Raw genomic sequence first — 18,276 nt, 5'->3', positions numbered from 1 at the left:
GGAAGGCAAAGCTCTCGAACTACCGGTCAATCTTTGTTCCTACCCTCACCTATGGTCATGAAGGATGGGTCTAGCCAAAGAAACGAGATCGCGGGTACAAGCGGCCGAAATGGGTTTTCTTAGAAATGTGGCTGGTGTCTCCCTAAGAGATAGGGTGAGAAGCTCAGTCATCCGTGAGGAACTCGGAGTAGAGCCGCTGCTCCTTTGCGTAGAAAGGACCCAGTTGAGGTGGTTCGGGCATCTGTTAAGGATGCCTCCTGGGCGCCTCCCCTGGGAGGTGTTCCAGGCACGTCCATCTGGGAAGAGACCTCGGGACTAGATGGAGAGATTATATCTCCACACTGGCCTGCAAACGCCTCGGGATCCCCCAGTCAGAGCTTGTTAATGTGGCCCGGGAAAGGGAAGTTTGGTGTCCCCTACTGAAGCTTCTGCCCCCACGACCCGACCCCGGATAAGCGGTTGAAGATGATGAATAACTTTAATTAATATCAAAGTTCCTCGGGGCACCACCCTTCAAAGATGGGAAATGATAGTCAATCAACTGATTCAGTCTCATTTACAATATACTAACTATCAATTTGGGATTCTGATAATTAAATTAATAATTACCACCAGAATCTACACCTTGGTAGTTTGCAGAGGTGGAGGGATTTGGAGTTCTACCAGTCAGAGGTTGGAAAGTCACACTTATGCAATATTAAATAGACCAGACTGCATATTTAATAAAAAATATTTAAAGACAAGATGAAACAACAATATCTAATCTAACAAACGAAATATATACAAGTCTGAGAGAGTGTGTGTGTTTGTGTTTGACTAGGTGGCCGTAAAGGTCAAAGGTCTAAGAAGTACTGCAAACAAGATGGCGGTGAACAAAGAAACTACAAAATGGTGGCATCAGAGGTGTCAGCTCGGCCACATGCTGTGCTTCTTTGATAAAGCCATTTGTTGCACAAAGAGTATCAGGTTAAAAGAGGATTAGTCACAGGGTACTAAAATCACATTAACCTATGAGCAAATATAACAATAACACTAAGTGAACACATTGACTCAAATCAATACAGTACACTTACAAGGTTAAACATTCATATGCTCAGCCGTGTTGCATTATGCTATGCTGTATGCCCAAGTTATGGTACCAAGTCCATGAAAAGATGAAGAAGAAAGGTCCTTTGGGATGCCTGTGAAAGTTGTAGCAGTCAGCTTTTGCAGGCCTGCATGGAAGTCAGGATCCTCAAAGAGTAGTGGTTTCTCCCAGAGAAAGAGGACTTTACCCCTCAAGGAGGCTTAATTAAAGGAAAAATAAAAAGATGGGTGCGCCTGGGTTTAATGGGCCTGATGACCCCCTGGGGTCTGGGGCACACGGTGATAAATGGCAGCTCGAGCTTGGAGGAGAGTTCACACCCAAGGGGTGATAAGTGAATCATTCTGGGAATCAGAGTTTTCCAGTCTAGTCCTTTTTATCTTTGGAACAAAGAACCAAATGGTCAAGTCCTCCATTTTGTGAAGCAATACAATGCTATAATAGAAGCGCAGAGAAGCGTGTAAGACTGCAGCTCTGTTTCCTGGTCCCAACTCTGAAATGTCATGGGCTTGACCGCCTAGGTAACTGAGTCAGGTTTCTACAAATGAGAGCTGCACTATCCATAGTAGGATGAATATCTCTGCGCATCAGACCAGGAATCCTCCAAAAGGTGAGCCAGTTATCTATGTAGCCCACATTGTCCACATCTGGACACCATCTCGACAACCAGCGGTTTAGTGATAATGTGCGGCTATACATGTCATCAGTCTTCAAGTTGGGCAGGGGTCCAGAGAAAAGTCTGACATTGCTTTTGCATAAGTACACACTGACTCAATATTCATATTCGTGACCTCAGATTGGCTTAATCGGATGTCGTTACTGCCGACATGAATAATAATTTTACCATATCTACGTTTATCCTTAGCCAGCAGTTTTTAATGGGATTCACCGTCGCCTGTTGTTGCCCCAGGGATAGAGACTATGGTCACTGGTTTCGCTAACTTCACGTTCCTCAAAATAGAGTCGCCAATGACCAGAGTTGTTTCATCAGCGAATGTGTCAAGAGGGGAGAATTTTTTAGAAACGTGAAGTGGTGGGTGGTGAACCGTGGGCTTCAGTTTAGGACTATGCTTCTTATTGCAGACAGTCACCCAGCTGGTCAAGAGCACCAGAGCCACTGAAGTAAGAAGCCACCAAAAAGATTTGCTTACCAAGCTAAATGGGAAAGACGATGTAGAGGCCTATCTCAAGGTGTTTCAGAGAATAGCACGGAGAGAGCAATGGCCGCCAAATAAATGGGGGATATCGTAGCATCCTTTCTGACTGCAGAAGCACAGAAGGCCTGCCGGGACCTGTCTGTGGGGCAGCCCGCAGACTACCAATGCCTCAAGGCCGCTTTCCTGGCACAGTATGGTTACAGCTTACAAGCAAAGGCCCAGAAACCATCAGTGGGCATACCACCCAAGCCTTCCTGCCCGGGCCTAAGTAGCCCATCTGTGTCGGTAAACCCGGAGCTGGCTAGCCGAGGGAGATGGCCCACCCCTGTTGGAAAGACTGGTGGTAGACGTGGTGCATGCGAGCCCTCCCCCAGGACTCTTAGAGGTATGTTGCCCAACAAGGACCTATGAGGCTGGAAGGACTTGTGGCCCTACTTGAGAAATTTCAAGTTACCTGTGAAATGATGCGTCCACGGACCGACCCTAAACGATCACCCCAAGGGGGTAGCAAGCATGATAAGGAACACTCACAAAGGATGGCCCTGCCCCAGCCAGCCAGGCCCCAACTGGAACAATTTTGACCCACCAACAACCGGGACTCCCGACAATGTTTTTCCTGTGGTAAGGAGGGCCACTTGTCCTGGAGCTGCCCAGGACAGGAAGACAGCATGCCGACAGAGAAGGCTGGAGAACACCCCATCCGCACATCTCTTTACCCTACCACCTGTTGGGCCCATGAGCAAGTCCAACCACCAAAGTTTCCGATAACAGTGACTGGGAGGGACACAGAGGCGCTGTTGGACTCTGCGAGCACACTCTCACTGATTCGGCGTGAATTTGTGGAAACCCCCTCACAGGTGAGCTTGTGGATGTTTCTTTTGTTCCTGGGGATGTAAGGTGCTACCCCACCACTGACATCTCACAATATCTATAACGTCCATTACACTGATATCATACATATGAGCATACGGTATATAAATAACTGTATATCCTCCTTGAAAACATACTAACATGCATTTAGTTCATTTCTGCATTTTGTTCTGTTTAATTTATTGTATTCTAAGTTAAAATATTTGGCATGTAGTGAAGAGGGTGCTACAACTGCATTTCAATTTATTGCATAATGACAATAAAGTTGAACCATGAATGCATCACTATGTGAATACCAAGTGCCAACTCGTGATGTCACACATTTATCTGTGATTTGACGATTGATAGCTTTGCGTTTAGTATTTTGGCCAGTGCTAGCTTGTTTTTTAAACCTGAGAGCTCATCTACTGCATGTCCTGCACCTGCAACCATGCACCTATTGGAAAGTACTAGCTTACGACCACACGTCACCCATGCCCCAATACCATACAATCCTTTATCGTCTATTTGACTTTAGACTATTTTGACTTTACTTTTTTGAAATTAGATCATAATTTACTAGATGAACATCACGCTGTATTGACGGAGACTTGAAACTAGAGACTGAACCATAAACTCCTCAGGAAACTCCTTGACTTCTATCGAAAATGACTTATTTTTGCAACCAGTGGAGTTGCCCTATGCTGGTCATCTGAGAGAAAACAGGTTTTAGGCACTTGCGCATTGGCTTCACTTTCTGGAACTGATGACTATGTCCATTTTTTTAAAGTAGTCTCTGGTATATAGGCTATACCCTTTACTTACAGTTTTTCTCGATTGCTTACACACTCTTCCTAGACCCAGTAACTAAACAACCCAAACCATAATGCCATCTAACAAAAGACAGACACATTTCCCAAAACTCTAAACACAAATCCCTTAATTTATCATTGGCTACAACATGTGCTCATTCACAAAGCACAGCATTCAATATCATTAACTCATAACTCAAGTCATCACAACTTGAACACAATTAGCACACAATTTCTCAGGTGGAAACACTGGAGTCAAAAATTATTCACACACCAATCAGAACATGAGGATGGATAGATACAAGGGCCATGGGGCAGTTAACTGGTTTTGGAACAATGGATCCACATTTAGGAAGAGGAAGTGCAAGAGGAAGAGACAAATTGTTTCAGATGAAATTCATGCAACTCTTGTTGACCATGTCCTTGTCCATGTGGATGAGGGAAGCTGGGAAAAGATTGCAGCCAAATCTTAGCAGCTAAAACGAACCTTCAGAGAGAATAAGACCTGGTTGACATACTGCTCTCTACTGTAACTTTGGATTCCTGGACTCTGCGCTGTTAGAGCACATACATGTACTGTAGCCATCGTGCTGTATGCTGTCGAAAATGCATTATTACTCTACCATATCACATACAGGTAAAGTAATTTGTAGTAACTGTATGCTCCTAGTTTGTAAATTGGATGGAATAGTACTTTTATTTTTGCAGAACTGAGACGAGCACCGTGCCATAAGACAGAGAAAAACTGTAATTAAGAAATCTCATTGAGATCAGGACCTGCAGACAAAGCTGAGAGAAAGAAGCAAACAAATGCGGCAAATGGCATCGGAGATGATCACAGACATCTGAAGTTTAAAATCTATTAACTCTAAAGATCCATTCCCTGATCGCCCATGTTCATAGTGCCTGAACCGAAAAGGAGTTTCTGCGTAATCTTTGTGATTCCCTGACTAATTCATCTGGCATCATCTGCAAATCCAAGTTTACGAAACCAAAAAAATTTGATGACATTTGGATGGAGGTCCAATAACTTCAGGTAAGATGAAAAAGACTCTTCATGACTTGAATTGATCCCAGTAGTTTTCATCTAGTGCAGGTCATTAGCAGGTCAAAGTTTTAACTTTTTCCAGTGAAGGGTTATTACTGTCTCCGAGAAAGACTGGCACAAAACAATTTGACGTGTGATTTTCACTGAAAAGTCTCTTGCTGGTCCATCAGGGACAAATATCTCTAAGATATTTATCGTGCACCAACACCACTCGTAGTCTGACCACATTCGTGAGGTTACATCTAATTTTCTAAGTTTAACAGATAATGTGAAAATCGGTTGCCTCATGTACCCGATCAGCACTCCATCACTCTTATCAATGCTCACCACAGGTTCACCTCTTTGCTCATCTGGTACTCTTATTAAAAAGGTACCAATCCTCAAACTGCCTGCACATAACAAATGTTGATGGATGACAATGAATATGATTATGTTAGCCTGAATTAGCTAAGCCACATCCCAGGAACAGTGCTTCACAGCATACGATAGCCTGTACGGTATACACCACGGACTGGCCAGGAACAACATGACGTCTGTTTGGTCTCTGAGAAAACAAACACAGAGACAGAACTTTTAACTAAAATTGACGCTCTAAGTATCAAGTGAGCAGGCTGCTCTGCTTCATCCGTTGTCCTGAATATGTGTGTGTGCATCTGAATATTTGATGAGGAAACAACGGATGGCTGCATCTGAATAAAGCCCTAGGATTGTTAATTAGAGTAAGTGCACAAATGAAGCATCGCAAAGATGACCAAACGTGACCCACCCCCTCAACCTTGGTCTCAAATGATCCCCCATACCTACGTCATGTAGGTATGGATCTATATTTAAAGGGCCCGTATGGTCAAAATGTATATTCCCTGGCTTTTTTCATAAAAAAATAAGGTCTAGGGGCTCTGTAAGTACCGTAAAAGTGTCAAAACGGTCATAAACAGACAAATACACAGCCTGCATTCAGCAGCTACTTTTGTTTACGACGCCCCAGGACTTCCACAGAAATGTGATGTCATAGCGACGCAGTCACTGCCTTTAGCCTTGCCCCCAGCACTCACCCTTTCCGTTCCTCAGCTATCAACCACACGGGATAAATCAGGAAGCTTAATCATTACACAGGCTTCCTAAGGATTTAATACAACAGACCAGAACTAACTCAGAATTATTTAACCTTTGCAAAATTCATCGGTAACCGGTGTCGGCCGCGGCCTGCAACGTGGAGCTGCTGCTGGGGCAGAGACGCCCCGGCTGTTCTGGACTGTAAGGGAGCGGGCAGACCGCGACAATGTCCGGTCCGTTGTCACAGGTCGGGCTTGTCATAGGGAGCTGCGGCTGCGTGTCAATTGTGACTCCAGGGGAGAGGGAGACACGGCGCCTATGCTCCTTCCCCGTCTAGAACGACCGGCATCTCTGCCCCAGCAACAGCTCCACATCACATCAGCTTTGTCCAGGTTCCAGTCCCTCAAAAGAAAGCTTTGGCATCTTCCACCTCAGCGGTTATCGATGAATTTTTGCGTAGTCAGGAGCAGATGGGGGGAGGCCAAAGCTGTCTTGGACAAACCCCTTACTTGAACAGACACACGGTGAACAGAGGAGGTGGTTGGCCTAGCCATGCGTCACTCAGGAAACAGTCGGCCAATCAGAAGAGAAGCTTACAACATATTAATTAGACAGGCCAAAAAGACATGTTTCTTTGCAGAGCTCCTGAGAAAAGAGCTATAAAACCATATTGAGATCTTTTTTGGTACTAAAAAAACTCATATCTTCTTAAAGATAGCAAAACTTAAAATAAAACACCAGAAAGGTGTACAATATGGGCCCTGTAAAGAGTTCTGACAATGTAAGTCTGAGTAAGGTGCTTGAAAAACTATTTGATAACTATATCCAAATAAAATATTCTGATAAGTCTCATCAAAATGTATTTAAAGTATCAAAACTGATGGCTTCTTTGATGCTGTTTCCACATAATATATAAAACCAAGCCTTAAATATCTTATTTTCTTAAAACTTAAAAAGTTTCTTAGGAAAAAATCTGGCACAGCTGTACAACAGTGTAAACTAAAACGTAGTGAGCTTCATGGAGTGAGGATTAAATGGCAGTGTTAGTTTCGACTGGGTGATCCAACTGCCAACTGAGTGTATAGGACTTTATTTTACCTATTGTTCTGTTATTATATCTGGTTTTACCTTCACTGTAAAGTAAATGACTCTGTCATGTCCGTAGTAACTGTGTGTTATGAACAGATTCCCTTGTCATATGTATGCTGACATACTGTTCTCATACTTGGCTACATACACTGTCACACCAACAGTACATTTCAATAATTACAAAGAAATGTCCAACACAGACAAATGAAAACCCACGTGTACATGGTTATTTGTCCAGCTTTTTTTGTTTGGTTGTTTTAAAAACCAGGGGCGGGGCTGGACATTAGCTTCAGCTACATGCCCTGCATATGCTACATGTGTTGCACTGCTTATTTATATGTAGCAATGTTCATCTGCGTCATGATTACTGGAGACTTTCCACCACTGGCAGTCTTACTATTCCACATGAGAGACATGGTGCATATGTGCATGCAAGAGAACCAGAGCGAGGAGAAGAAAGAGACAGACAGACTGAGAGCTCGATGGGTTTATTTGTGACTCAGTGTTTCGCCCTGACAGGCGGAGGAGGTGGGAGGGGAGGGGAGTGACAGGGGAGGCGGACAGACTTGGCTTAATACAAGTATCGTTCATTCACATCCAGCGCCACACCATGATCAGTGGGCTGGAATCCCTCTGTTTACGCTGCTAAAAATAGATTTCACACACTGCGATGACGTGGCATCTCATGACAAGACCCCCACCACCACCCATCATCCTCCTCCTCCCTCTCTCATCCAGACTGTAGCACCGAACGAGTCATTCTGTTATTGGTATGCAACGCTCTGCCCAGGCTGCACACCACCTCTCCTCCAATCCTGAATGTCTTTTCTCTGTAGAAGAGGGGGCATCTGGCATGTGAACAAAATATGAATTATAATGGATGAGATAAAGGAAGAGCAAAGGAAAGATGGGGGATTGACAAGATGGGGGGGTAGAAAGAGGGAGCAAGTAAAGGAGGGGGTGGCAATAAATTCTATGACTCATTCTTTCTGCGGTGGCTACTTCCTAACAGCATTCATTAAAGCAAACCTAATCATTTTGGCTCGATAATCAGATCTTGTCAGGCTCCATCTTCTTTCACTCCCCACCACACACATTAAAATCATGCACAATGAACCTGAAATGGGAGGAAACAGGACTGGTACGTTATGCGATGGATCAGATGGTTGTAGTGATACGGATGCTGTGTGATAGATCTGGTGCAGGAGAGGCTTAAAACCTTCGATAAAGAACCAACCAGTCTGAGATATCAACGCAGGACATCCTCTCACGGTTCAATACTTTGGTCCACACTCAAATCTCAACAACTATTGAATGGCTTTTCATGAAATGTAGTGCAGATATTCATGCTCCCCAGAGGGTAAATCCTACTGACTTTGATGTAGCTGATGTTTCCTCTAGCAGCATCATTAGGGTTGACATTTGTGATTTTGATTAAAATATTTCCAGAACTATTGGATTGGATTGCCATGAAATTTGCGTCACACATTCATGTTCCCCTCAGGATGAACTAATAGCTCTGATGGACCCTTAACATTGTAACTAGTGCCAACATTAGGTCAGACACTGGGCTGCAATTCCAAATCGGAGATGGCGAAAGGAACTACAGACAAGTCAAGAAACTATTGGGACAATGGCTTCGAAGGCATCGACGCTGACAGTTATATCAAATTAAAAACCAATGCTAACACAATTCCAACGGCTTCAGACTCTCGGGTGCACATATACTTATTAAAAAACAGCATTTTCAGTTGAAGGAAATATAATAAAATATCTGACGTGTCCACATTTATGGATTTATTTTGCACATCACCCTCATCAGTAAACAGTTTGTACATGTACGATTAAATACATGTACAAACATGCAGTAAGATTAAATACTTCTTTCACACTACTGAACAGAAAGCATGTGGTAAAACTGATTATTTAAAGGACAGAGGTGACAGTCAAGCTGACAAATGCTTTGCAGGTTTCAAGTGTGCTTCCTAGAAAGTTTTGGCTCCAGTGCAACCCTCTAAAATAGTCAGAGGCTTCTGGTGAGGATCAATCCTACCACATCTCCACTAGCGTTTTCACCTTCACCAGCTAAGAATAGACATTGTTATCAGTACGTCCAGAGCATTTGTCAAGCCAGGGTTTTAAACAGCATGTGAGTAAGCAAGTAACATGAATTCATATCGTCCATAGATAGAGGGGAACGGCAACATTGACACAAACAAGCAGAAAATAAGTGATAATTTTAGGAAAATGTAATTGAACACTAGAGCATTTTGGCTCCTTTGAGGCTTTTCAGGGAGGCTGATCCAGAGATGAGGAGCAATAATAGTGGTCTAGGTTTATGTCTGAATATAGTGAATTAGACAATCTACTGTTCTGGAGCGAGTGTCCAATGATGGATTCAGACGAACAGTTGCAAGCGGAACTGGCAAATGAAAGGTTGGTGCAGTTGAGTGCTGAAACAACTGCTGTGTCTAAAATCATGTTCTTCAGTCATGTCATGTGGTACACTGTGTACGCAGTATAGTCAGTGATGTAGTGCATGAGTTACGACAGGGTAGTGTTGTCCCAAATCAAACGGGACAGTTTTGCACTCACCAGAAATGACGATCACGTTGGTTGTAATCTTGCTAATGCAAGATTCACTACAGGTGAATACTGGATTATCAGTCAAATACCCTATTGTCCCTAAAACCCCAAATTCACTGCCTACAATTTGTTTACTTGAAAATTTGTTTGGATATACAACATCAACTACCATGGTCCCTGCATCCCTTTAAAATCGAAGATGAAAACTATAAAGGTGCCCCAAGGAGTTTCTGAGCAGTGGGAGTACTAACAGGGCAATGTTATGCTATGTTGTTTTGTTTATTGCCGCAGCATCGGGATACACTGGTTTCACCCTGTGTTGCTCATTATGTTGGGAGTGAGTGTTTACATGGGAAGAAACGTAATTCAACACCAAATGCCCGGAAGAGATTGAACATAAATGTAGACAATGCATTAATCCATTAAGTTAAAAAATATTTAGGAAATCACCTTTTGAAGAGAAATGAAATGGACAAAAAATGGACTTTGTTAGTCTTTAGAGGTACATAAATTAGTTTTGGTGGGAAACACCAAAACATTACTTTTGTGAGACTGCACAGGCCAACTATTTTTTTTTTTAATCATTGTATATGTATGTTATAATTTACTCCAGGTAGTGTAGATTACAAGGTACATTGGGACCAACAGAAAAAATAAATAAATAAATAAAAAGCCCTGGGTGTCAATAAGTTAATCCAGCCATGCACAATGAAATGCTGGACATATACTGGAAATATACACTGTACATCCATATGCTTGGCTTATATTGTTTTATTCCATATTTATTACAGTATTCTACCTTGTGTATGTATAGTAAGCTGTTTATTATCCATATTTATACCAGCATATTTGCACTAGTGACTTCCTTCCAACTTGATTGCACTCCTTCATATATATATTCTTTTTCTTTATATGTTTATATCTGCACATAGTAGCTAAGTGTTTATGTTCATCTTTTTCAGCTCTTTCGCCCTTGTTTTTGTTTATCATAAGTCTATTCTTTGTAAATACTCTGTGAGAGCACATGAAACCGGAGTCTAATTCCTTGTATGTTTAATCATGCTTCTCCAATAAAGCTGATTCTGAAAATGATGTCACCTGACCACTGCCAACACACAGACACACACGACCCACCACAGAGAAAGGTGGAAATAATTAATATTTGCATCGAGTCGATTAGTCTAATCAATGGCAGAGTTAATTAGCAGTGGCACACACCGTGTCACCGTGTCATCAGCGACCCACCTGCGGCTCTGAGTGTCTGCAGTCCTGTATTTTCCCCCGGTTCTCCAGAAAGGACCCTGTGTGCGCACCAGTCGCTTGTAGGAAGATTCTCTCTCTGCTGAGGTGGCAGCGTTGTTGGTGTTTATGTTCCACGCTGGTGGGTGAGCGCTATGCGTCCCGTTGTCCTCCAAACACAGCGTTCATCCCCCCGGTGTGTGTCCGCTCGTCGGCACCTCCGCATGTGGACGGATGTCACCGCCTCCAGCATCCAGCACACGACTGTATTGACGGGAGATTTAGCCTCAGCGAGTTACTGGCGACTGATGAGGATGATGATGATAAACTCCAGGTTAGCAGTTACATCAGAAGAGAGGACATCGCTTCTGCAGGACAACAACAGGAGAAAGACGCCCACTAGCGGAGCACAGCCGCCTGCAGGGGTTACAAACAAACAGCGACACCTACTGACAGATCACTTCAGTCAGCGGTGAAGGAAGGAGTCAAGTATTCAGACCTTTACTGGGGAACAACAGGCCAGAGATACGTAGTCACTGAGCAGGACTGAACACAGGCCCCTGACACGGGGCAACAACACACAATACAACCAAAGAAAACACAATATGACCACAACATCACACAAAACAATCAAAAAGATACGTAATATGACCACAACAACACACAATACAACCAAAAAGACACATAATATGACCATTAAGACACAAAATACAACCAAATAGACAAACTATATGACCACTGAGATAAACAAAACAACAAAGACACAAGATGACCACAAAGACATACAAAAAAAACCCCAATATGACCACAAAGAATCACAAAACAACAACAAAGACACCAAATGACCACAAAGACACCAAAAACTAACGAAAATACACACAATATAACCACAGAGAGACAGTTTAGGACCAGAAAAAAACACAAAACAACAAAAGATACATAATATGACCCCCAAAGACAGACAAAACAACCAAAAAGACAGACAAAACCAAAAAGACTCACAATATGACCACAAAGACATGTGATGACCAGAAGAAAAGAAAAAACAACAGATGCACAATATGACCACAGAGACACAATATGACCAAAGACACAACCAGCACAGAGTGGTGTTTGAGAACTGGAGAGTTTCCAAAGACCAAGAAATCTTCTTGATGGAAAAACTGACACATACCTTAAGTCAAAAAGAAGCTCAACTAAAATGTCTTGTACATGACAAAATGGCGACACTAGCGTGGAGTTGCCATTTATTCCGTTGTCAGTCTTGTCAGGCAGAGGATAAGACAGGTAAGGGCTGGGTGTTCCTAACAAGATAATGAGTTTGATATTATAGATGAAGCCTTTATTCTACAAATGAAAACACAAAAAGATTTCACTTTGTTTTTTTTCATTTCACACCAGACCAGCTGTTAAATTGAAAAACCACTGTACTTAGACCGGTCAAATCTGGACTAGATGTTCCCAGAGACTTATGTAAACACAGTTTCAAATTTATGAAAAATTTATTCTGTTTGTTTAAATGCAAAAAAAGGGAGATCTGGACCAAATCGGAATCGGAATCAGGTTTATTTGTCACTTCCATACTACACACTCAAGCATACATGGGAGTGAGATACCGTTCTCCATAGACCAGTGTATGTTACATTTAAAAACAGACACATATTTTTTTAAAAGACAGACACTTAGGGAACACATTAAAAACATAGAGCAGCAGTAAATGAAAATTGCTGATTCATAAAAAGTTAATTCCACATTTTAAGAAAGTGCTAATGCATTTGTACATGCTGGGTGGACGGTAAGAGCCAATCCACATTTAAAGTGCTTGTGCATTCGTGTGTGTGCATGTATATGTCATCGAATCAGTGCAGGAATAAAACATTTACTGGTCATAACATTTTTTGTTTCAAAGAAAGCTAAATTTATTCTGCAACTACATCATTGTGGTTCCAGTTCTGTAGCTAATTGAAAACATTAAGCAAAAAAGAAACAAGCCTTCATAGACATTAAATAAAAAGGAAAGGCGACTGGATTCAAGTAAACGAATATTTCTTTCAGGTTTGATAATTTGGTCAAACACAAAAACGCAAAAATTTGAGAAATTTAAACCTATAAAAACCTTAAATAAATACATTTTATGCCATGACAAAAGAGAAACAATGAAACAAAGAATTTTCCCATATATTTTCCAGGTGGATGAAAATCTGTGCAGGAAGGGTCTTTTATAGTCACTCACATTGTGTGACTACACTGAAGCTTAGCCGATTGTTATAAAATTTGGTACAGGGGGGATGAATCTGTAGGATGAATCCTACTGATTTTTTACCTTTAAGTGACGTGCATCGCATCTACTTTACATGTGATGCGTGTATATGCAACACGTTTCGTTAGCTCGGTGAGTTCCCGCAGCACAAAGCACACACACAGTCCGGACTCAGGATAAGCACTTTGTTCTTTAACATAATTAACTCAAATGACAATGTCCTTTGTTGTCATTCATAACCAAAGTCAAAACAAAGCTCAGTTGTCTTCAGTCCAGCCACTAGCCTACTGCATAAAAAGGCAGAGCATGATTAGCCAACTCACCTCAGCTGTGCCAATCATGCCTACCTTGCACTGCTCTCACTGAGCCGATGGTTTTTCTCATTTTTGGAAGTTCTCATCACAATGAGGTATGTTTAAGTGTCTGTCCCATTCCCCCCCCCCCCCCCCCCCCCCCCCCCCCCACCTGAAGTCAGCATCTGACCACCCTACGTTTGAAGGTTTGTTTGAAGTGGTTTGAAGGGGTAGTTAACCGATACCCCTTGATCTTCAAAAGAAATGTGACACCCTAGCCAGGAACCCAGAGGAATTCTGGGAGCTCATTTCGTTTGTTCTTCCAGAATATGGTGTGGATCTCCTCCATTGGAAAGGGATTTCCCTCTGGCAGAAAACTTGCTGGTCCAATCACAACCGATTGTAATGGGAATGGGCGGCATTTATACCACAACACGGAGAGAAGCGACTTTTGTGAACAATCAAGGGTGCCGCTGATGAATGAGCATTTGACTAAAAGTACCGGATATTTTCAAATTTCTCCAACAAAAATTGCAGTACTCGTTCACAGACATTGTGGAATCCCCATCACAACATCTCCTCTCTTTAGTCTGTTGACATTTTTGCTTAGTTAGTGCGTCGGACTCCCACACCTAGGACCAGGGTTCGCAACCCAGCCAGAGCAGTAAAATAACAACAACAAAGAAAGAAACAAGCTTTCCCCAGAATTGCTTACTTTCCCTTTAAGGTGATGTCTTCAATTACCTTTTTTATTTTTTGCAAAACCCAAATATATTCTAATCACACTGATAACACACTGATAAAAACCAAGAAAAGCAGTAAATAATGACATTTTAGGATTTGGAGCAAGCTAAAGTTTTACATCTTAGTTAAATGAGGACTGAAATGATTTATGTGCAAAAAATCATTCCGCTCTAATTCAAAAACAACATTGCGCTAAGTTATATAAACATAATCAATATCTGTAGAGTCACTCTACTGCCTGTTCCAGGTATCTGGCTAAAAGCTGCCTCAATCTGCCCAACACACGCATGCACGCAATTATGCATATTTAAATCATAATTAAATGTAAAATATATATATATATATATATATATATATATATATATATATATATATATATATTTCACCTCGTTATGTTAACATACTTCTGTTTAATTCAGCAATTTGATTCATAATATAATTCTACATTTATTCATATCCTTGTTAACAGTGTTGCACAATGGCCAGGGCAGCGCACATCTTTGGCAGTTGGCATGTTGTGCACAGAGTTGTTGGCTTGACATGTCTGTTGTTTATTGTCACCATGCACACTATTTTCACATCATTTACCTAAAATTCTTAGAATTTAGCTCGTGACATCTCTAGTCAACCCGCAGACGAGACAGGAGCGTTCATACAAGCGTCATATGTGCACTCATGCCTTGGTAAAGCGCACAGTTGGTATTGTGAGGGCAGGTTGAGGAGCCTTAAAACAGCTATTGGTAAACTGCTCTATACTACAGAGAAGAAATGTTAAATAGTTATAGCATGCTGCACATTCTATAATATTGCAATGAACGAAGGTGCACTGATCCAGGACTATCTAAAATATGTGCAACATCACCGAATATGTAGCATATTTTTTCAATCATATCAGTGACGGAGACTTCAGCTAGACCTCCCCGCAGTCATCGATCACCTCGCTGTTGCGAGTGTTATTTTTTAATAAGCCATTTTCATATCGATGCATTTCCTCTTTATTTCAGTGACAGTTCGAGTCACAGGTGACTCGTTTTAATAGCTCTGCTTTAGTCCATCACTTAACTCCTGCTAACACTGCTAAAATATAGACTTTAATTTATGGATCTCTGAAAACAGAACTTCAATCTCTGATCTCGTAAACTTCTTTTAGTTTAAAGTTGCCGTTTAATGCTGTTTAAATGAATGAACTCTTCTGGACACAGGGCAGGAAGCGAAACCTTAGATGGTAGTTTTGGGGCGTTGATTATGCTAATTTGCGAGCCGTGAGCACGCTCGCTCAAATATGCACAGGTGACATTCATCTTGTTTACGCACGTAATTTACACATTTTTCTGAAGATGGAAGCGTTTGATGAAACCGACGTGGCCTGTTTGTACGAACTCATGGTAAGAACAAATGTAAGAGAAATTTAGGATAAGAATACGAACATGTTCTTGCATGAGGCCCAATGTCCATCTCACTGAGTGACCTTAGCATCTCTGCAGTTAGTTCTTTGGGTTAGTGGTTAGAGGATGGCACTCACTGCAGTGATAATAAACTAAATTCTCACTTGGACCAACAGAAATAAACATACAAGGCACTTGTTTTCCTAAAAGCAAATTCATGTTCCTCCTCTTTCACACATCATCACTGTAACCAACATTGACACTCTTCCTATCGTTGCTGTTTATCCCCCCAACTAATCCTACATTTACAAAAACATTTTAACTTGATTTTTAGTGACTGGATCCATAGAGGGGAGGAGGCTTTAAACAGACCATGATGGGTGGAGGTAAAGTGCGAAAATCAATTCAACGCCACACTTCTGAAGAGACGATGTGTGTCTCTCACCTGGTGACCTCTGTTGGTCAATAAAAAACATGCAAGTCGTTGGTCCGGGGTGGCCGTATTGGGAGGAAACTGCCAAACAGGAGCGGGATGGCTGGGAGGAGAACAGTAAAACAATAATTAAAACTTCATTCAACCAATATAAAGTTAATTAGAAACTACACACTCCAGGGTGTTAGTAGTGATCTAATAAAATTAAGTTGTGCATTACTGTGGGAAGGCCTGGTTTCAAACTGCAGCTGCCTCAGTTGTGTCTCCACTTTGCCTTTTTTCTCTGATAGGACACACACACAAGGTCACAAGATTAAGAAGTATAAGCAGACAGGTAACGACTAACCCTAACATGGACTATGTCCTACCTCTGACTGATTGGCCTGTAAGGAGCCTCATGTCACTGCCATTCCATAGGTAATGTGTCTTTTCAGGGTTATGTCTTAGTTTTCTATGCTGTACTTTGACATGTTGAGAGAATTGGAGTTTTATGCAAATGATGAACAATTCTCTTCTTTTTTTGAAAAATCATGGGTGTGGTAAGAGTAATCAAACTAGCCCTAGATTTACAGGCTTCGGGACTGATTAGAAAACAAACCCCTAAAAAGGCCAAAGACAAAACACAAAGGAGGAAATCTCCACAAGACCTGGGCCCTGACAGGGAGCTGTCAGAGAGAAAAGTTTACTTTGTATTAATTTCATCTTTTTATTATTATCATTTTATATTTTATCATTATATTCACTATGTAACCAGCTTCGTCATGAAAGACGGAAAGTGTTAGCATTAAAGGTTGAAGGTTTTAAGTTCCAAAAACCAGGAAATGCTTTATTTAAAACAATGTTACACTGGAACTATACCATGAATGTGTTGAAACTGTCAAACAGAGGGATTGTCTTAAGAAAATGCTGGCTTTGATGTTTACAAATATGTTTTGTTTAAGAAGTTTATATGCCATGATCAATGTTTAGTTTTTGACCTTGTGTTTTTACATTTGCCTTTCAATCCTTTCAATGTGTGGAAACCATGTTGGGACTATATAGGCTAAAACTTTATTTTATACATAATTTACAAGAGTGGAACAGTCTGACTAATAAAGAGAAGACTGCACTTTAACTGCCATTTATTTTGGGAAGAGCACACACTGACTGTAAGTTGCCAAGATATATTACCAGGTGGCTGCACAGGGGGCTGAACAGAGCAATAAACTCCAGTAACCTCTTTGACTCGACTTGAACTCTTGTTGCTGGAAGGGGGAGTGGTTCCATGCTCACTAGATGAAGTCTCCCTAGGGGAGGGGTTGGAATTACAGCTATGGGCGGAGCTGTAATTCCCATTGGAGAACTCCAAGTTGTGAAACTCCCCTTTCAACGGAGGCTGGTACAAGCCAGCTGCGCAGTGGCGCTCATGTGGACTGGGGGGAGGCACTTTAGGAGGACTCTCATTTAGACTTCAACGATGCTTGATTGGCCCATATCAAACTTGCCTCTGCTGTCCTTGGTGAAACTGAAACAGAGACACACTGAGTAGGAATAGATGGTCGGGAAACTTGATAGAAATTGGCAAACGGGTGGATCTTGTATTTTTGAACCCCTTTCCGAGCCAACTCTATCTGGGTGGACCTGGGTCTGTTTCTATAGGTGGAGTGTTGTTCTGTACCATATTGAGTTTTCAGCAGCAACCAAGGTGGTTTCTTATAAGATTGTCGGAGAGCAGCTTGCCAGCAAGCTGCTCTCCAACAATCTTGCTGCTGGAGCTGTTCGGAAATGAAGTAAAGAGACCTTGAAGGTTTAGAAAATTGAACTAGAGGCTTAAATTAATTGAGACAAAAATTTTGAAAACTAACTTAATAAATAACAGAAAAAACAGGGTTTTCCCATTGAATTGGATTGTTTCAAATAAAAAAAATGGGCAGTGAACCTTTTTCCTATGAATAACTTTGTGAAGTTAGATTTTGTTTTAATTTTTACCTTTTAATTTCTACCTTTTAATTCAATGTGATTTTCTTTTCAATTTTGATTTGAGTATACTTTCAAGTTTCAATGTATTTGTAATCATTCTTGGTGATCAAACAAAAATCATGTAAACTCAGAGATGTTAGGCCTGCTGCTCCTAGGTAGTTTCTCTGTCTCGCCTCTCCCCCTCCCCTCTGGCTGTCCTAATTGCAGGAATGGAGTCTGGTGTGCGGGAATCAGGGTTCCAGCTGCATCTCTTCAACCACAATCAACTTCTGCTTCATATACCCG

The 18,276-nt window shown here is 41.6% G+C and overlaps 1 protein-coding gene across 4 annotated transcripts in view; it reads right to left on the bottom strand.

Annotated features, from left to right (window-relative positions):
- Positions 1-11,448, bottom strand: part of LOC118310673 (membrane-associated phosphatidylinositol transfer protein 2-like) — a 71,680-nt gene extending 60,232 nt beyond the window's left edge. The window contains exon 1 of one of the 4 annotated variants that reach the window (XM_047334695.1): positions 10,924-11,448. The gene's annotated coding sequence lies outside the window, so the exon portion shown is untranslated. The remainder of the gene's footprint in view (positions 1-10,923) is intronic. The other 3 variants (XM_047334696.1, XM_047334697.1, XM_047334698.1) reach the window with 3 other exon arrangements.
- Positions 11,449-18,276: the final 6,828 nt, after the last annotated feature.

Source organism: Scophthalmus maximus, chromosome 1 (genome assembly GCF_022379125.1).
Source record: "Scophthalmus maximus strain ysfricsl-2021 chromosome 1, ASM2237912v1, whole genome shotgun sequence".
In the NCBI taxonomy this organism is placed as follows: Eukaryota; Metazoa; Chordata; class Actinopteri; order Pleuronectiformes; family Scophthalmidae; genus Scophthalmus; species Scophthalmus maximus.
This window is presented reverse-complemented; position numbering and strand designations above follow the sequence as displayed.